Below are 21749 nucleotides of genomic sequence, written 5' to 3'. Positions count from 1 at the left end.
GGATTAGGCCGATCACAGCGAGATTTTGATGATAAAAAGTTTGTTTTGTTATTCGGTTTGACAGAGTTATTCGGCGTGCAAAAATTTAAGCCATTTAATCATTTATTATTAAAAAAGTTCAAACACAAAACATTAATTGGTTAAACAGTATCATTCTTCCGAAGTTCAGTGAAAAGTATCTGTATCAGATTTTGAATAACTAGTACCTAACAGCAAACATTTGACACCACAATCATCTAGTTATAGATGCCGCTTGTTGGTATATTTTAGAAATCATAAGAGCCTGTTTACACATTGATTAATGTTCATTGCGAGTTCACAGGCCCAGAGGAGGGGCTACCGAGAAAACCGAAATTGGCAAATTGCGGGGATCTTCCTCTTTTACTCCAATGAAGGCGTAATTAGAGTGACAGAGAAAAATTCCCGCAATTTGCGAACTTAACACTTAGCCGTTGTATCAAGGTTATGGGACCTAGCCAAACGCTGATGACATTCGTTTGCAAATGCCAAGATACACGTACATAATGTATGGAAATGATAGCGTTTCAATTACCCCCAGCCCCAGTTACACTTATCACGCAGCCACACTTACCCGTTTCGACCTAAATCCTTCCTTTCTTTAAACAATATAAAACCTGATGTCTAACAAGTTATCAACAGTCAATATTGAGAAGTGCCGAGCGAGTACCCTCGAGGGTGCGAAAGCCGTGTCATACAAAACTTGCATGAATTGATAAATCCCAAACTCTTCCGGATCCAAGTGTAGTTTTGCTGCAAACGGAACTTTTTTGATTTATGGTAATCTGTCTCTTGCTGGCTTGTTCCACACTGAACCACAGAATAAATAGTACTACCGTACAGAAAGGAAACTTTCTACAAAACTGAAGTTTGACAGCGGTTCAGGGTCGAATCATGCTGTCCCTTTCTAATATATGGCATTTTCCCTTTCGGTTATTTAGGGTTGTCAAAATTCGAGTCATTATCTTATCTGTGGGCGTGCACGCAAAGGGACGTCAAGTTGTGCTAACCCTAAAGGGGCCCACTGACTATCAGTCCGCCGGACGATATCGGCCTGTCAGTTGTTCGGAACTGTCAAATATTTGTTCTAACTGACAGGCCGATATCGTCCGGCGGACTGATAGTTAGTGGGCCCCTTTATAATTGCTTGGAGCAATGCTGAGCCGAACGGAGCCGAGTTTGCCCCAAGCGAGGAGTTTCGCACCCCTGAACGCACACTGAAAGAAATGTTTGCAACAGTGACATTTTTTACAGCTTACACAAAAGTTGGGACTCGCGAACTATGTGTTACTGAGGCCGACAGGTCGGTTTGTTACGCCAATTGTTCAAAATTTATTTCTGTACTACTTCATCATCATCATCATCATCCTGCCCTTTTCCCAACTTCATTTGGGGTCGGGCCTTCTTGTGCATCTGCGCCAGGACAATCTGTCCCGTGTTGTCAGTGGTGGGATGTTTTGCGTCTTCAGGTCTCTTTTGACAGTGGACCACCAGGAAGCCGGAGGTCTACCCGATGCTCTTTGCTTGGTGGTGATATTAAGCACGGTTTTTACGGAATAGTTGTCGTCCCGTCTCATCACATGACCGTACCATCGGAGTCTGCCCTCTCTGAGTTATTTCTGTACTACTTATGTGACATTAAGACTTTTATTTATATTTTATTGATTCCATATTTATTATTTAATAAGCAGGCAGGCAGTTATGGCAACTGATATGGCCTGTATCCAGTAATCATAAAGATATATAGTTATCATGAACGAGTATTAGATGTAGTTGTAATTGTTTTTTGTAATTTTTGGTTAATTTTATTGCTTGTAAAAATTTACATGTAAAAGTGCCCCTGTGGCCTTATTTGCTGAATAAATGTTTGATATTTGATGTTTGATGTTCAGTTATTTTTTTAATTAGGTACTTTATGAGTTCAGCTAAAATGTTTTTTTAGGGCACTGTGTTTATTGGATTTTTTTATTGTTGCAGGTAAGAATTCAGCGCCAGCTAGCACAGTTCTCATGCCGCACATCATACCAACCAATACCTGATAGTTATAGTTTCATTTAGGACACGAAGAAGGTAGGCCCGAAAGCTGGGTAGCGCAGAACAAAGCTTTGTAAAAGTTCCCCAACTTTGCAGCCTCTTCCTCATCTTCTTCACAGCAAGGGAAAAATCCAATTATTTTATTGGTATTAGGTAAGTATTTGATTTGTGTGTATTTTTGGATTTTTAGGGTTCCATACCCAAAGGGTGAAAACGGGACCCTATTACTAAGTGACTCCGCTGTAAGTCTGTCCGTCTGTCCGTCTGTCTGACCCCAGGCTGTATCTCATGAACCGTGATGTCCGTGATAGCTAGACAGTTGAAATTTTCACAGATGATGTATTTCTGTTGCCGCTACAACAAAAAATACTAAAAAGTACGGAACCCTCGGTGGGCGAGTCCGACTTGCACTTCGTCCGGTTTTTGCATATCGAGAAGATTGTTATGTATAGATATGTGGGTACCTATAATAATGTATGCATACCGCCAGTCGGAATAAAGCATCAGCTGTGTTAACGTACTCTCGTGGTTTAAATTATCCAAAATACCTCATTGGCGACGAGGATGGGTACCGGGTGAGACGGGTACCGGCGGGTGGCCGGATGGTCTAGTGGATAGGTCAGGACGTTAGCCGCGTGAGCGGAAGAAGCCGGTTCAAGTCTAGCCTCGGCCACCGAAGGGCTTAGCCACGGCCATCTATTCATCATCTTTTTTTCCGATCTTGTTAGTCGAATTTAAATGGATAGGAAAGACAGCAAACTCAAAAGACTTCTTAGACTTCTTGTTTCACTACAATTAATGATCGACAGAGTCTGATATCTAGATATAGCATGATTTTTGTATTTTTTAAGTACCTATATAAATTAGCAAAATTTTGGCTTAAGTATAAAAAGCCGACTAAAAAAAGGGTGAAATGCATTGGTGCAGCGTGGAACGCAGCTAGAAGGGCGACAAAGTCGGAAACTATTTCATTGTTCCGATCTTTTTCCTCCCTAGGGCCAGTTGTTTGACGAATTTCAATGAGCAAAGAAGGTCTTTGTATTTCAGCACGATCGGCTTATTAATTATGGTGGATGGACGGGGTTGTGAAAAAGTTATGGTTTGGTTTTGAAAAAAATATATAAAACTGAATTGAAGAAGGTTATGATTATGAAGTATTTTTTTTTACTAAAATAAATATAACGTATGTTTTTATAAATAGCTGGAAGATATATGTTCTTGAAGTTTGTACAAAAAAATTGTAGGATATATGGTAATGTTTAACTTTATGTCAGATATTTATCTAATTAAGCTTAGAATAAATTTAAAAGTGGAAAAATTACTGCCTTGGGTGAGACTTGAACTCACGGCCTCTGGATCGATACTCCAGCGCTCTGCCAACTGAGCCACCAAGACCTCATCCATAGTCAGCAAATCTTCCCACTATATGGGTCTAGGGGACCCTAGCGACATCTACCGTAAGAGCGTTACACTTCTTAAACGGCCACCGGAGTTCCAAGTCATATTGGAAATTCACCAGTTACGATGTGCTACCCATTCTAAATTAATTTTTTAACAAGCAGAAACGTCTGCGATCGATGCTATTAAGCTTAGAATAAATTTAAAAGTAGAAAAATTACTGCCTTGGGTGAGACTTGAACTCACGGCCTCTGGATCGATACTCCAGATGGATGAGGTCTTGGTGGCTCAGTTGGCAGAGCGCTGGAGTATCGATCCAGAGGCCGTGAGTTCAAGTCTCACCCAAGGCAGTAATTTTTCTACTTTTAAATTTATTCTAAGCTTAATAGCATCGAGCTCAGACGTTTCTGCTTGTTAAAAAAATAATTTATCTACTTAAATTGCTCAAACGAAAAAAAAAACCGGCCAAGTTCGAGTCGGACTCGCGCACTGAGGGTTCCGTACTTTTTGTATTTGTTGTTATAGCGGCAACAGAAATACATCGTCTGTGAAAATTTCAACTGTCTAGCTATCACGGTTCATGAGATACAGCCTGGTGACAGACAGACAGACGGACAGCGGAGTCTTAGTAATAGGGTCCCGTTTTTACCCTTTGGATACGGAACCCTAAAAATGAAACTATGTATGTACCTATAGATATGTTATTACTAGCATAATTTGGATGTATTTGTGTGCGAAATAAGTGCTTTCATTTCATTTCAAATCAATACTTTAGTTCGTTTTTCTTTTCAATAGTAAGCAATCTCCTAAAACTTATTGAACAAACCACATTTAAACTAACAAAACTAGCTGGCATTTGAACTGATCAAAGAATAAATATTTAAACGGAGCCAAGAACTAGGCATGTGTTAGTACTAGGTACTACATAGGTACAAACTGAGCCGAATACGGTCGGATAAATTCGCTTATATACACGTGTTTGAGCGTCGATCATATGTTAAGCGAATAGGGTTCGATATAGCGTGAATTTAGAAAATACAGTAAGTTCAGGATGACGTTGAATATGCTTATATCCATTATTTAGTATTTAGTATATAGAAGAGCTGTGGGGCATCCGAGCGGAAAGCGTCCGTCTGGGCGTCTCAGATACCGCTGGAGTGACGAAGCCCTAAAAGAACTGTCTGCCCTCGGAATACCCAACTGGCGAGAAGTGGCGCAGATTAGGGCAGAGTGGCGCTCTCTTGATGAGATCCTTTTTGGGTCACTGAGCCAGTGAAGTAAGTAAGTAAGTATATATATAACCTACCTGAGACGGTGAATGTAATTTTAGGGGAACAATTTCTTTTCGAATAGGCTACAGAAATTTTAATAACAAAACTTCCGTGAGACACAGACATATTAAACATATTAGTAACGGGTCACTCACATATTTTAAGTCGAAAACGTCGAATCGAATGTCGAGCGTTTTCGACTTAAAATACGTGAGTAACCCGTTACTAATATGTTTAATAGGCTACAGAAAATTGAGAATAGTTTTGGGAAAAACTAGTTTGAGCAATAATTAATTTTAAATCTCTTATGTCCAACTTTAAGTAAAGAATTGATGTGTAATGTTTTATGTCTGTCATTTAATTTGTATATGAAAAGATATCTAGTAAATTAATAATTGCACACTTAATAAACGTGCATCTTTATTTATGTACTTATTATTTGTTTGGATTCATTCTCTAATAGTCTTTTAAAAATATCTAAGTCCCTGTATGTAGAACAATTCGACTGTGACAGACACCCTAGAATGCGAACTGTAGACATATATTTATATTTGGAACTGACTGTATGTATGTATAATACATATATATCTTAACTTCTTACATAAACAGATAAAGATTAGACTTTCCTTGAATAGTATTTTATTTAATGTAAATCACAGAATCTCCATCACTAAATTCGTCGATTTTGCAAACCATTCCCAAGTTGAGCAAAACGTACGCCATTATTCCAATGTTGTAGGCAAAAGTATGCAAATCAGGCCTAAAACGCCTGTCCATGGATTCCTATTGCTCTCGAGCTATCGACTCAAGTTTCCTATAGGTTCCATGACGTTTGCGAATAAAGAAATCGTTCGAATTCAGATTGCGACAACATTACGACGCGACATTGCTGTCGACTGCATTGCTGCTGCAAATTTCGACTTTTTCATCACACTTACTCTCGAAAAAGATCTTATTTCATGCGGGTGTACTGCAGGACAATAAAGGCCTTTAACTGTTCCTGCGGGAGTTAAGGATTTTGAGAAAAAAAGCTGTAGCTTTTTATTATTTATATGTCAATTATTCATACGAACCAAGTCAAGGAATAAAGAGTTTTATTATTAAAATGCTGACGTTTATATATTTTTTTGTTCAATTTGACTTGAGAAATTCGGACGGGCACCGCCGTGGCGGGGTGGCCTAGGGGTTCATGGCGTTAGCCGTGATAGCTAAAAACGCCGGTTCGAATCCGGCCTTCACCACTGGAGGGCTTCGTCACTTTTTCTTTAATATATGACATCTATTACAGTTTTCAATTTGACTTATTAAATTAAATAGCGGTTTAAAATATTTTTACATAATTTACAAATAGGGGCTGAATGCCGTATGGGTGAATGTCTGAAAAGTTACCATATTTAAGAATTGTTTCACTTTTTTGCAAGTGTGATGAAAAACATTGTATGTAACTCAGGGTGTAAGAATATTGCATACTACTACTGAATTAAAGACAATTCACTCCATTTGCAATATTTCACTTACCGCCCTCGTTGCACAATGTACTATTGCAGCAGCAATGCAGTCGGCAGTAATGTTGTAGCGCTGCGATATTGCTGTAGTGATGCTGCCGAGTGCTGACTGCATGAGTGCAGGAAATGTGAAGTCTATCTATATCTACTTGCTGATAAAAATTACCTTTTTGTAATTTTCGTGATATTTAAATTTAATGCCAGTCCCTTTGACTTCGTAAAGTTTAAAAATACTTAACTTATCCTGGTTTGTGTAAGACAAGCGCTCGGCGAGAGGTAATAATAAAGCGCCAGGCCTAAAGGGCCACTGAGCAGATTGTAAATATCCTCGAACGGGTCTTCCGGCCCTTCTGATGATCGCCGGTCTTTTGGGCATTGAAGTTTGGGCGTTAATTTTTATCGTTGCGGCTGAAAATGTGTTTCAGAAGGCTTTTATAGTTAAAATTTGAGACGGGATTTATAGTTATGACTTATGACACGTTAAGGGACAAGAAATTAACTTAAATAGGTACCACAGGATCTTCCAGTTCAACCCCAATACAATTTATGTAAGTATTGTTATTTTAACAGGCAATTGATATGTTGTAAGCATTCTGCCGCAGTTAATAAAATTCAAGGCTGATTAAAGAAACAGCTTTGGACAGAGTAGCATGGCGGTCTTTGGTGTCGGAGGCCAAGATCCACTTCGGGTCGTTGCGCCACAGCAGTAAGTAAGTAAGTAAGTCTGATTAAATATAGATGGCGCTTTTTCAGATTCGATAGCTCGTTAGTAAACCCTACTGCTCTAGAAGCATTCCACGAAATTGTCTACCGTTGCCCCGTACGAACGCGAATTTTCTCAGGATTTGCAGGTATAAAAGTTTTCTTTTCTGTGACAAATGGTCAAAAATATGAACAGAAAAACAATCATCTCCTCCGCCGCTCCGTATTAATCAACGCCGATAAAAAAGTCGCAACACAGGAAATATAATGGGTTTGTACGAGACAACTCACAGCCCGTGGAATGCTACTGCTAGTGTTGGTAGGAGCTCGTGTTTTGAGTATAAATTCTAAGGACTCGACTCGTTTTTATGAGACTGAGCTACAAAAAACTTCCAAATCAAAGTTCCGAGTCATTTAAGCGTTACTGTATGGTATAACTTACCCATACATTTTACAGAGTAACTGGATAAGAGGTCTCTAACAAATTGTAAACAACTCGAGATTCAGTCTGATAAACTGAGTTGAGTATAAAAGCAGTGGACTCAAAGGCCTCGAGTCTTAACCACACTATATACTGATTACTATTAACCTAAACTATTGGTGAGAAGTTATTGACATAGGTCGTTTATGATTTGGCTACGTGACTGAATGTAAATATTATGCTTTTTTTAGCCTGCTTTGGTGTCCCACTGCTGGGCAAAGGCCTCCCCTCGTTTTCTCCACTCGACCCTGTCATCGGCATTTTCCCACCATTTGGGGTAGAATGCGTCCAAGTCGTCCCGCCATCTCCTTTTTGGTCTGCCTGAACCCCGGCCTGCACCGTCTATGGTGCTCCGTGGGTCCCACTCAGTAACCATTTAATATTATGCTTATTATTGTATTATTATTTAATCCAAATTTAAGCTTAAGCAATCAGCATACAACTACCTTACCAACCAATTGAATTAGGTAGAAGGGCTATAAATTCATACATATCTCATCAAAGCCCAAAATTTTCAACTATGCCAATTTTACTTTGTAAATTCCGAAGACATTCATCCTAAAAGCTAATTTTTTGCGAGATATCCTTTCATTTGGAGTCCCGCAAAAAGCGTCGCCATTACTAGACTGGATGAAGGCTCCATTAGTCGTTTTTGCAAGTCAGCTTCGCTTACACCGACCACCGACCCAATGGTATTTGGGAAGGTTGTAAGTCGGATTTCGACTAACATTTTAATTGTTCAAGTATACAATACAATACAAATACTCTTTATTGCACAGCTTTTTAGTATGCAAGCTAACGGTCCGCAACGTTGAACAACATCTACCGCCTAATTTCAGTTTATTTTATTTTGTAGTTTCCCTCTTCATTGTGTCGGTATTCTGTTATCTGTGTTTGACGTGTGTGTTACCACTCGTATAGTTTAGTTTAGTTGTAGCTTAGTTTTAGTCAGTACCCACTGAAAATTAGCGTCATGGCTTGCCGCGGCATTATGCTGAGTTTAGCATCTAGTTTGTGTTGTGTGTGTTATTTCAAAGTATTGTCCAATGTTTATGATGTTAAATAGATGTATTTCTTTCTTTCTTTCAATAAAAAATACAGAAAGAAAACAGCAACGTCAGTAACAGAAGTAAATTCAAACTTAATTTGAATCAACTTAAAAAATAATACCTATACCAATACTTACAATTATATTTTGTTTAGCCGGTAAAAGATATTTATACTTTATCCATTTCGTATTAAAAAGATTAAACGGTTACTCTATATCACTTAAGCACCATTTTATTAAAAAAAAAAATATTCGCGCATTTTTATGTTGGTCCTACAACTCACGAGGTCTTTCGATGAAAAAAAGTTTCGCAAGATTTTTGCTTACTTACTTTTTACCAATTGTAAACAGGCCTTTGACTTTCTTCACAGATGAACGAGTAAATGTGTAGGTAATTTCACCGAAAAACAACCAGTTAATATCCTAAGACCATATCCTGTCCTGTGGTTTTACAATTATATTATACTTATTAAATCACATTTAGAAACGGGTCTATCGCGAATTTATTTTGTTACCTTTATTTACCGACGTTTCGACACAGGTTTCACTGTAAATGTGATTTAATATGTGTTTAAACCGCGAAAGTTTTAAATGTTATATATTATACTTATCTGCACTGTTCAGGCAACTCGTTAATATCGTGAAACAAAACAAACAATTACAACCCACGGTAATTATAGTATAATCAGCACGTATAATTACCATTTGTCATCCTACGGCGGCCGTAATTATACTTTATACTACGACATAAGGGCCGCGGCTCAAAGCTGTGATTTAAAAACATAGTACAGTCGCCATCAGATATATCGGAGCGGCCAATGTGCTCACAAATAACACACGCCTCTATTGTCAAGGCGCTAGGTGCGTGTTCAGATATTTTTGAGCACTTCGGCCGCTCCGATATATCTGATGGCGACTGTACCATCGCCCAACTGTTCAATTGTCCATTGGTGGATCTTATTACAAAAGTAATAAAGTCCATCGATGGACAGTTAAGTGTTGCTGTTTGTACAGTCAGCTTCAATTATATAGATAGTAACGGCCAAAGTGGCCAAATATATTGTAACACACCTTCGTTACCATAGAAAAACCGGCCAAGTGCTAGTCGGACTCGCGCACGAAGGGTTCCGTACCATTACGGAAAAAAACAGCAAAAAAATCACGTTTATTGTATGGGAGCCCCATTTAAATATTTATATTATTCTGTTTTTAGTATTTGTTGTTATAGCGGGAACAGAAATACATCATCTGTGAAAATTTCAACTGTCTAGCTGTCACGGTTCATGAGATACAGCCTGGTGACAGACGGACAGACGGACAGCGGAGTCTTAGTAATAGGGTCCCGTTTTTACCCTTTGGGTACGGAACCCTAAAAAGGGATGTGTTCCAATATATTATATCTATTACATTACATCTGGTGCTACATTACAACACCAGGTGCTATAATAAACACATTACGTAACTACGTCGAAAATTTACGATGTTGTACGATACACTTGCGAATAGGTAATTCGTGTAATTCCTATCTTTCGCACTTGTATCGTAAATTTACATGTGGACTGCTGCTTTAGGCATTGGGTTGGGTACAATAAAAGGCAAAGTAATTATAATAACTAATAATTCGGGTAATAAATTTTTGAACGAATACGTAATCATTTTGTATTTATAATGACTTCAAAATGCAATTAATTTTTGATTATTTTAACAACCTAAGCGGTTTATTTGTGCGTAATTTGTACTAATTAAAAAATATAAGATTGTAATGACAATTGTAATTGAATTAAAAGCTGATTACAAGATAAAGATAGGTATATTTTTATAAAACAGAGAGCTAAATATATCTTACTTTTGCTTTTATACCTATTTGATAAATACAGTACATAAATAAATAAAAAAACATAATACCTGTATTTATGTAAGTTAAAACTCGAGTTACTCGCCTTTTTTCATATTAAATCACATTTACAATCGGGTCTATCGCGAATTTATTTTGTCACCTTTAATTTACCGACTATGGATGGTATAGAAAGGATGCCAATCTCTTATGGCAAAAGTGACCGCTTTCAGCTTTAAATAATAGTTTCTAATCTCTCCGGTGGCGCTAGTTAGGCTCTGGGACACGAGTATAACATGAAATGAACCAACAAATAACCCGACCAAATTACGTTGGTTGTTTTTGGTAGTATTTCGGTGTATGGTGGCGCCGCCTAATTACTGTTTTTTGATGGACACTTTTCATACATAGAGATTTGGCTCCTTTATATAGTCTCCATGTTACCGACGTTTCGACATAGGCACAGGGCGGACACGCTATACATCAAAAATGACTTGCGTTTCTATGTATGAACGGCACGTCTGTACACGCGTCATGCGTCATAGTGTGAGTAAGTTGCTTAAAAATAGTACTGAGAGTAGTACAGCAGTATTATATAATCTGTGGTAGTACGCCAGAAGTCCGCCAGATTTCTGTCGCGGGGCGAGGTAAATTAGTCGGGGCGGGGCGGTGCGTGGCCGTTCTGTATGATAATATTACTTATTCTGTGACATAGGTTTCACTGGTCGTGGTCGCAGCTAACTGGTGGTGGTGGCGCCTTGTTTTGCCATACTATAACGACGAAATAAATTACCGCTATATAAGTAAACTGTATAAATTTAATGGCAGTGACACGCGCATAATGCGAATAGTTGTTGAATTAATGTTCAAGTGTTTTTATGTATTCCGGTTTTGCGTTGACAACGGCCGCGGTAATTATAGGGTGGGGACGCCATTTCAAATGTGTTACAAATTACATTATGAAAATTAAGAGACTTACCATAGAGTAACTGATACTAGAGCGGTACTGTCATAGTAAATTTTGTAACCCCAGTAAATTCACTGCCATCTGTCGACACACTTTAAAACTAAAAATGAAGATTTATAAAAATACGATAGAATGTATTTAAATATAGATAAATGATTTTTTTTATTTGCATTAATTATTTTTATGATTTTGACCCATGTTCTTTCACTGATATGCGTTAAAATTGTTAAATAGCAAACGAAACCGTCATCGCCATCTACACGACTGTAGGCCAAAACTAGTAGCGCCCTCTGAACGAGAATCAAATTTTCTTGATTTTCGAGGCAAGTTTTTTCCTTAGACTATCCATCTATTACGGAGTTATATCTATCTTTGGACTTACTAAAAATATAAGTTTTATGCCTGGCAGTTGTTATTAAAATATTTTAAGTTATTTTTAAATATCGAGCTCTTTTAAGAAAGAGGTGGCAGCTTTTGTAAAAACTAGTGCTTGTGCCATTTTTGGAATATATTGCAAATATAACTCTCCTAGATAATTAATGTATGGTAGTTACCTCAGTTTTAACTCTATATTGTTTTCTAAACCTGAGATTTCACTATTCAGATAACAACACACTATCTTTAAACTAGTCTACAATTTAGTAATTTCCAAGTCTACCTATCCTGGTGACGTCTAAAGACGTCGTAAATTCAGAGTTAAATGTACCACGCGCCATAGCACCATTGTCCTGCCTTTTAATGTCCACTTGTATATCACTGCTTCCTCGCAATATTACGGCGTGCATTGCCTTGCATTTTATTGAATAAAAATGTAATAATAATATGTAAATGTAATAATGTAAACGAAACCGTCATCGCCATCTACACGACTGTAGGCCAAAACTAGTAGCGCCCTCTGAACGAGAATCAAATTTTCTTGATTTTCGAGGCAAGTTTTTTCCTTAGACTATCCATCTATTACGGAGTTATATCTATCTTTGGACTTACTAAAAATATAAGTTTTATGCCTGGCAGTTGTTATTAAAATATTTTAAGTTATTTTTAAATATCAAGCTCTTTTAAGAAAGAGGTGGCAGCTTTTGTAAAAACTAGTGCTTGTGCCATTTTTGGAATATATTGCAAATATAACTCTCCCAGATAATTAATGTATGGTAGTTACCTCAGTTTTAACTCTATATTGTTTTCTAAACCTGAGATTTCACTATTCAGATAACAACACACTATCTTTAAACTAGTCTACAATTTAGTAATTTCCAAGTCTACCTATCCTGGTGACGTCTAAAGACGTCGTAAATTCAGAGTTAAATGTACCACGCGCCATAGCACCATTGTCCTGCCTTTTAATGTCCACTTGTATATCACTGCTTCCTCGCAATATTACGGCGTGCATTGCCTTGCATTTTATTGAATAAAAATGTAATAATGGTATTTTATTTATTACTTTTTAGCGTTTTCTACTTGCATACAATATTTATAATGTCACCGAAACATGTTAGTATTTTACATACAATTTTTAGATCGGAATAACCTTCACCTGGTTTGTCGTACTTTTCATTAAGTATTGATTCAAATATGGCCTCATCTCATCAGTTTATTGATAGTTTAATTTATGGATGGTATAGAAAGGATGCCAATCTCTTATGGCAGAATTGTTGCAAAAGTGACCGCTTTCAGCTTTAAATAATAGTTCCTAATCTCTCCGGTGGCGCTAGTTAGGCTCTGGGACATGAGTACATATAACATGAACCATATAAGGCAACAAATAACCCGACCAAATTACGTAGGTTGTTTTTGGTAGTATTTCGGTGTATGGTGGCGCCGCCTAATTACTGTTTTTTGATGGACACTTTTCATACATAGAGATTTGGCTCCTTTATATAGTATCCATGGTTTAATTGCTTAAGAACTAAACAATTGCATCAAAAATGTTTTATTAAAAAATATATAAAATTGCCAGCATTACTTGTAAAGGGGTCCACTGACTATCAGTCCTCCGGACGATAACGGCCTGTCAGTTCTGTTGTTCGGAACTGTCAAATTTTTGTTCTAACTGACAGGCCTGATACTGATAGTCAGTGGGCCCCTGCTACGATGGTCCTAAACGTAAAAATTATAATTCATTTTTAGTGTTCCGTACGAAACTTTGGTCACGGAACACTTATTAGGTATTTTATAAAACGAGGGGTGTTAAATGTTTGAGGCCAATGTCTGTCTGTCTGTGGCATCGTAGCTCTCAAAAGGATGGACCGATTGTAATGCGGTTTTTTTACCGTGAAAGCGAGTTTGCTTGCGATGGATCTTTAAAAAAAACCCCTACGTTCATCATTTTGGAAAAGAGCTGATACTCTTCAAACTGCTGGATCGATTTCTATGTAATATAATAGCTATGTATTGGAAAACAGCTGATACTCTTCAAACTGCTGGATCGATTTCTATGAAACATAACAGCTATGTGTTGGAAAAGAGCTGATATTCTTCAAACTGCTGGATCAATTTCTATGAAACATAACAGTTATGTTTCATAGAAATCGATCCAGCAGTTTGAAGAGTATCAGGTCTTTTCCAAAATGATGACGTAGGGAATCTTTTAATTTTTTTTATTTAATAGTTACATAGAGTAACTTATACTAGAGCGGTATTGTCATAGTAAATTTTGTAACCCCAGTAAATTCGCTGCCATCTGTCGACACACTTTAAAACTAAAATTGAAGATTTGTAAAAATACGATAAAATGTATTTAAATAAAGATAAATGATTTTTTTTATTTGCATTAATTATCTTGATGATTTTGACCCATGTTCTTTCACTGATATGCGTTAAAATTGATAAATAACAAACGAAACCGTCAACGCCATCTATACGACTGTAGACCAAAACTAGTAGCGCCCTCTGAACGAGAATCAAATTTTCTTGATTTTCGAGGCACGTTTTTTCCTTAGACTGTATCCATCTATTACGGAGTTATATCTATCTTTGATAGTTATTAATACTAATAACGTTTGAAATTCTGTAAAGTGGCCAGATTATGCACAGCTAGTCGATTTTCAACTACCAATTATAAGCAACCGATTAAAAATCTCACCAAACGATTGGCTACAGCAAATATAGATATAACTCCGTAATAGATGGATACAGTCTAAGGAAAAAACGTGCCTCGAAAATCAAGAAAATTTGACTCTCGTTCAGAGGGCGCTACTAGCTTTGGCCTACTGTCGTATAGATGGCGTTAACGGTTTCGTTTGTTATTTAACAATTTTAACGCATATCAGTGAAAGAACATGGGTCAAAATCATAAAAATAATTAATGCAAATAAAAAAATCATTTATCCATATTTAAATACATATTTTTATCGTATTTTTATAAATATTTATTTTTAGTTTTAAAGTGTGTCGACAGATGGCAGTGAATTGACTGGGGTTACAAAATTTACTATGACAGTACCGCTCTAGTATAAGTTACTCTATGGCTACAGTCAACATCTAACAAGCCTAGCATCGTTTGTTATCGTTTAAAAAATACGAGATATTCCGTTGTTTATTCGAGTTCAATAATTCAGTGTATCCTGTTCATCGGTGCGAACAGTTAACACCTTTTGTGATGAAAATTGATTTCGTGAGTGTATTCGCGGGACAGATCACTATTAACTACTAGATGAGGCATTTTTTTATACCACGTCGGTGGCAAACAAGCATACGGCCCGCCTGATGATAAGCAATTACCGTAGCCTATGGACGCCTGCAACACCAGAGATATTACATGCGCGTTGCCGACCCTTTAAAAACCTGTACACTCCTTTTTTGAAGAACCCCATACTGTAGGCATGATTATAGCTGCCGAAAATTAGTTATTGAAACAATGACAGTGATGGCCAGATCTTTTAATTCAATTTACAAGTTTTCAAGGACCGATCTTCAGGTAGTGTCAAAACAAAATCAAAACCGTGTGAAATTGTAAAATTAGAATCGAAGTCCGAAACTTGGTGCAGAGACTAGTCTACATAATTATATATACCTACATACTGGACTACATACATGCCAACGCATAAAGTTCAAAATTCACCACTATGCATTCCGATAAATACTTATATACATTCTCCAAGAAACCAGTGTTTATTCTTTTAGTAACTTAAATAAACTTTCTTTTACGCGCTATCACACGTGGAAAAATTTTATGGAGAACGTTGGCTACAATAGCTAATCCTTTATTGACATTTTTATTGCGTTATGCAATCGTTCAGCGACACTGATTAAAACTGAGAAAATGAGTTTCAAAGATTACACATTACAATTGGCTGTTTTATGTTATGAGTACAATTTTTACTATAAAGGTGTTGCTTGTTTCTGGGAATCTAGTGGGACGTCATCTATGTTCGTGGGCACCGCTCGGGCGTTATTCCGGAGATTTTAATACTTCGTCCGTTTTAATTGTTTTGTAGTGTTTTAAATTAATGGTGGATGTGTTGTTTGTTTGACTTTCATTTACTATGTGTGTTTTCACATGCAATTCATCATCATCTTTCTGAAATTAACCTGGCATTTTGCCACTTGCAGGCCAATTCGAACGAACACTGACACCAAATCGATATTAGAATGATATTTGAATCATATCAGTTATCTGCCATTCGCGCGTTCATTTCGCTCAGACTTGTCCGCACAAGTTTTGTGTAAGCGAGGCGCCCGCGCGATTCGCGCGAATGACAGCTAACTGATATGATTACAATATCATTCTAATATCGATTTGATGTCAGTGCACGTTCGATTTGCCCCATCACTTGGGTAGCCTAGAGTCCGCTCAGCAATCAAACCCCATGGAATATTATGAAAATTAACACCTGGACAAAACATTTCATCAAACTCAATATAAAATATTGTCTTCGGTTACCGCGACAGTTACTCATGAAATAAAACTATGAAAACGGATTATATCGCGTATATTGAATCTATAATACATTCCGACGTTTCGAACCCTTTACAGCGTTCGTGGTCAACGGGTGACTAAGGAAAAATTACAAAGTGCAAAAATACCCACATACTAAAATAATGAACAATCATAGACTATAAACTTTAAGGCTGGTTGTACATGCAAAATCGGTTCATAAGGCTAGTTATACACTACAATTATTTTCAAGTAAAGATATATATATATATATATATACGCGATAAAAACTACGCCGGCTCCAACCCTACACCACGGACCCGAGAAGATTTAATTCCTAAATTGTAGGAGGGTATCCCAATATGGGACCGGCAACAAACTCGGTGGAACACATGTTTTCAAAACATATTATGCTCAGAATGTGCAACATCATCCAACACTAAGGTCTCACAGTCTATGTCTCGCTTGCTCCTTTATCAGATGGACTACAGGATCCCAAGCTGGTGGTAGAGAAAAGCCATCTTCCCTATTAAAGTTTGGATATTTCTTAATCTCAATGGCCACGCGCAGCATTCTGGGTAAGTAACGCTTCTCCTTGGCAAGAACCAGAGGCTTATCAAACTTGATTGAGTGATTGGCTTTATCCATGACATGCTCACAGACTGCAGACCTAGGTCGACGGTGCTTGACATCAGCTATGTGTTCCTTCACCCGAGTGGAAATGCTCCGTTTCGTCTGCCCGACATATGATAGGCCACACTCTCAGTCCAGCCTGTACACTCTTGCAATCTGTAAAGGGGTATTGCATTTTACAGGCCTCAGGAATTGTGACATCTTCTTCATTGGCTTGAAATATGTTTTTATAGAAGCACGCTTCAAGATGTGGCTGATCCTGTCCGTGACCCCCCTGACAAAAGGCAGAATGGCAGGCCTGCGCTCGACTGTGAGGATCTTAATGTAGGACCTCTGGTTGACCCGCGGTATCCTGAGCTCGTTTGCCTGGAGCGCGCGCCTGGCATGCTGGAGCTCCGCGGCCAGATGCTGGTCATCACATATCCTCTGGGCTCTCTGAAACAAAGATTTGCCTACTGTAACAAGTTGACTGGGATGGTGATGCGATTTGCCATTTAAGTACCTATCAGTATGAGTAGGTTTCCTATACACAGTGCGACCTAGGGTGTTATCAGGATTTATTTTTACCAATACATCCAAGAAGGGGAGAGAACAGTCATTTTCCAACTCCATAGTAAATTTTATTTTGCTATGGATGGAATTTAGGTGATCTAAGAAAGTTGAAACACTACTTTTCGGAAGTATAGTAAAAGTGTCATCTACGTATCTTTTAAATATCTTTGGTCGCACAGGAGCCAAACTCAATATAAATGTAAATCATAGCAGCCAGCATAAGACACCGCAATAGAAAAACTTTTTAAAGAACAATCCCTTACAAACTTTCTTCGAAAATTACCGTTCAATATTTCCCCGATACTTTCATAGAACCATTCTTTAAGGCTACCGCAGACGTTACAAATTAAACTTTGTTAATTCTGGGCACCTGCCTTGCTTCAGTTTCATGGCTGGTTAGGTTGAGGACAGGGTAGTGAGCGGATAGTGGTGCGTCAGCTTATAGATTACTAGCTTTTGCCCGCAACTTCGTCTGCGTGGACTTAGTAACAGCAGCTAAAGTAAATATAGCGCCTGGAAAATTCTCATAGCAATCATTCAATTTGAGCATGAGCACACAAATTAGCAGGCACTTCATTAATTTTCTCAATTCCACCCCGCTTTTTACTTTCTTAAGTATGATTTTCGGGGTAAAAACTGTCCTATGTCCATATGATTCAACCTATCTCTATGCCAAATTTCATCAAAATCGATTCAGCGGTTTAAGCGTGAAGAGGGAACACACAGACAGAAAGACAGACAGACAGACTTTCGCATTTATAATATTAGTATGGATTTAAAAGCCAAAAATCTTCTTTTAAAGCTTAAATTGTTCATGAAAATTTATATAGGTACCTACTCAAATGAAATTCAGCAACTATTGACCTATATTTGCACTAATCCAATATTTTTATCATGCCCATAATCAAGTCATAAAATAGTCCCAAATAGCCAAACCGTTTTGAGACTGCCATTTTTATGATTTTAACATTAAACATATTAATAACGGTTCACTCACGTATATAAATATACATATTTAATATACTTATAATCCCGTTAATAAAATGTTTATTATGTCTGTGTCTCACGGAAGTTTTGTTATTAAAATTTTCACATTACTTACTTATTTATTATGTCAATATTTCTACGTTATCTCTTGTTAACTACTCGGTAATCGTTGACTATTTTTCGTCACTTTCTAATTCGTTTCTTTTGACAGAATCAGAATAGCTATCAACACACTATTTTTGTAACCGCTAACTCTTCTTCCGTATCCAAACCCATTTCTGACAGCAAAAGATTGCTGGAGTCACATTTCGGGCCTCAACGATTACACCCAACTTTGGCCGTCAAACGCCGTCATTATTTATGTTTCTTTATCTCCCTTCCGTAAGTGGGTATAGGCCGAGAGCTTGCCTTGGAACAAAGGTTCAGTCAGCAGCAGAAGTTACTAAGCGGGCGAGTGATTCAAAATGATCTTGACACGCTCTTATTCTCTTAACAATAACGTCATGTCGCTGACTGTATTAAATAGTTTTGGCACTACGCTACGAACACTCCTAAAATCATAACTCTGCCTTTTAGCTATTGCCGAATCCGGTTAGAAATTACACACCTTCAATTTACTTTACAATTTTTTTACTGGCTCCCTATCTAGACCTACACCGATGAACAGCTGTCAGCGGTCCGATCACGTAATTTAAGAAAAGTGGCTCCTTATCTAGCCCATCTAAGCTAAGTCTAAGCCGACTTTGTACAGAAAAAGTATGGAGCGCCACTTCAAACGCTATATTTTCACAGGAATTTGATATTTATACCTTAACGGGACTCCCACACACTGTCATAACGTAATGTAATGTAGCTTGGTTAGACACTAGAGATGTTTCTGTTCTCAAAAAAAAACATGTAAGTCGGCTTTAAGCGCCCTTTCATAAGCTAATACAAAGTTTATAGTGACATCAGTTCAAATATAACAGCCGGTACTTGGGCAAATATTACATTATAATAATTTTAAAAATAAATCGTAGTTATATGTGTATACAACAGAGATGTAATAAAAAGTCCCCAATATCTATAAATTGTACACCTTTTCCGGAGCGAGCTCTTAGACTATTATACAACTGGTTATAACTGGCAACATTACCAGTTATTTGACGCTGCGGTGCTGTTAATGTTTTGTTGAGCAGTTAGCAGCTTTGTTTTAACGGTCCGAAGGTAAAATTAAGGTTTATTTTTAACTTTGACGGTTTTTTAATGGTCTGCGAAGGAAAATTTATGACATGAGTTAAAGTTGCTTTTTCTTCAAGAAAGCGTGTAATTATTCTTTTTAATACGACCTTGACTCGCAGTGCATCTATTTCACTCGCAGCAATAAGTTCGCGTCAAAGTCATATCATAACAAGATCAAAATCGGATTAAATTGACAATTTAGAATAGGCCCCCGTTTTTTTTGTAGGCGAATATAATTACAATTTTATTGCCAACATTCCAACCTAGTTATTATCAGTATTGTTCCTAAAACACTGCAACCCATTTGTCACACAAACATTCAATCGGCAATGCAACTACCGTGGCCAAATTATATTGGTTCAGCGAAAGACGAGCTAATAGTAAAAACTATCAATCTTCCTTCAAAGTCAGACATCATTGTTAATAATACCGCTAACCAGTGTCACTTTAAGTGAATCCTGTGTGAAACACACCTAAGTAAGTGTCCAGTGGTGTAGAACCTACTTTATAGCTTAAATCGCCTCCTGCGTGTGGCAACACTGTTCTCTCTCTTCCTAGCCGCCATTCTTAGCGATCACATCAAAAATGTAAGAATTTTCAATTAAAAATAATAAATGCAGTAAGAAAGTGAAGTTAAAGTTTTTATCTCATCCATATCAAGTCTCTCCATCCTCCAACATTTACAAATCCGCTGCAATGTTTTCGTGGTTTTCTAATGATACAAATCTAAATTTAACTTATTTTACTATAAGTGTAGATCCTCGATTGGTATCTGTATCATATAGCCGAACCTAACTTCATTAACCTTATATTGACGTTGCTCGCGATACATTTCATTTATATTTATTATATTGGCGCACTCATCATCATCATCTTCCTCGCGTTATCCCGGCATTTTGCCACGGCTCATGGGAGCCTGGGGTCCGCTTGACAACTAATCCCAAGAATTTACGTGGGCACTACTTTTTACAAAAGCGTCTCCCATTTGACCTTCCAACTCAGAGGGGAAACTAGGCTTTATTAGGATTAGTCCGGTTTCCTCACGATGTTTTCCTTCACCGAAAAGCGACTGGTAAATATCAAATGATATTTCGTACCTAAGTTCCGAAAAACTCATTGGTACGATCCGGGGTCTGAACCCGCGACCTCCGGATTGAAAGTCGCTAGGCCAACAGCGCTCATATTGGCGCAGTGCGAGATCATGTATTTATTTATTTTATTACAAGAACGAGTATAATAAGTAATCAAAATGTAAAATACGCATGCCATTCTTCAAGACTCTTTATATCAAAAAAATAACTCGTTTCTGTTAATTTTGATTTACATTTTAAGGTCAAGCTATAAAATCATACTCCTTTGAAAAAAATAAAGAACAAAAATTTCGAAATAAAAAATATATTCTGTAATTAAGGGCAATACAACATGTACGGCGATGATACTAGCGACATCATAGTGATATTAAAAAATACATAGCAACATTTATAAATACAACTGTCAATACCTTAAATTAATCATTACATTGTAATAATTTTAAAATTAGTAATTACTACGATAAAACAGAGATGTATTATAATCTCTCTCTTAATACATTTTATTTGGGGATGTAGAAGATCTCCGATATTAGAAAAAATACTAATAGGAACTAATAAGATTTGGAGTCGTAACAGCTCTCCAAGCCTATGAAATAATATGAAATAAGTGTTCGCGTCAGGACTGTTAAACTAAACCAATTTTTTATCAACCAAATACGTCTGCAAGCGATACTACAAATTTATAAAGGAAAAATTAAAAAAAAATACGCTTCCAGAATGACTTAAACCCGCGACCTCTGCAATCCGTGCATCGCTCTTAATCAACTAAGCTACTCTCGACGATTAAACTAACTGTCAGATCGTGTGTCTTTATTTTCTACATGTTTCTGGTCCAGCTTTGTTCTGTTAACGAGTCGAGTTTATTGTGACGGCGAATTGTTTGGTTGGATCAAATTGTTAAAGTCTACAATAATCCAACAGAAGATTCATCATCATCATAGGGCTTGGTCACTTTTTCTCCTGCCAGAGGTTGCCTATCAATGCTATCATAAGGCTTTTTTTACTTTTGACGCTGCAACTCGAAACCGCGATCTGGTGCTCGCCTTGAACGGGCACCTGAGGTTTTTGAGCAACAAGGTTTTTGGTTGCCTTGAATTATTCCTTGTATTATCAACTGGAGGTGTTGTTTCT

At 37.3% G+C, this 21749-nt stretch overlaps 1 protein-coding gene and 1 non-coding gene across 2 annotated transcripts in view; both read left to right on the top strand.

Annotated features, from left to right (window-relative positions):
• LOC134746521 (uncharacterized) overlaps positions 1 to 21749 on the top strand; it is a 699755-nt gene that overhangs the window by 462174 nt on the left and 215832 nt on the right. The gene's annotated exons all lie outside the window — the stretch shown is intronic.
• On the top strand, positions 3728 to 3800 carry Trnad-auc (transfer RNA aspartic acid (anticodon AUC)). The gene has a single exon. It is a non-coding gene; the product is annotated as a tRNA-Asp (tRNA).

The sequence above is a fragment of the Cydia strobilella genome, chromosome 13 (assembly GCF_947568885.1).
Source record: "Cydia strobilella chromosome 13, ilCydStro3.1, whole genome shotgun sequence".
Classification (NCBI taxonomy): Eukaryota; Metazoa; Arthropoda; class Insecta; order Lepidoptera; family Tortricidae; genus Cydia; species Cydia strobilella.
The sequence above is the reverse complement of the archived record's forward strand: the minus strand, read 5'-3'. Positions and strand labels throughout refer to the sequence as shown.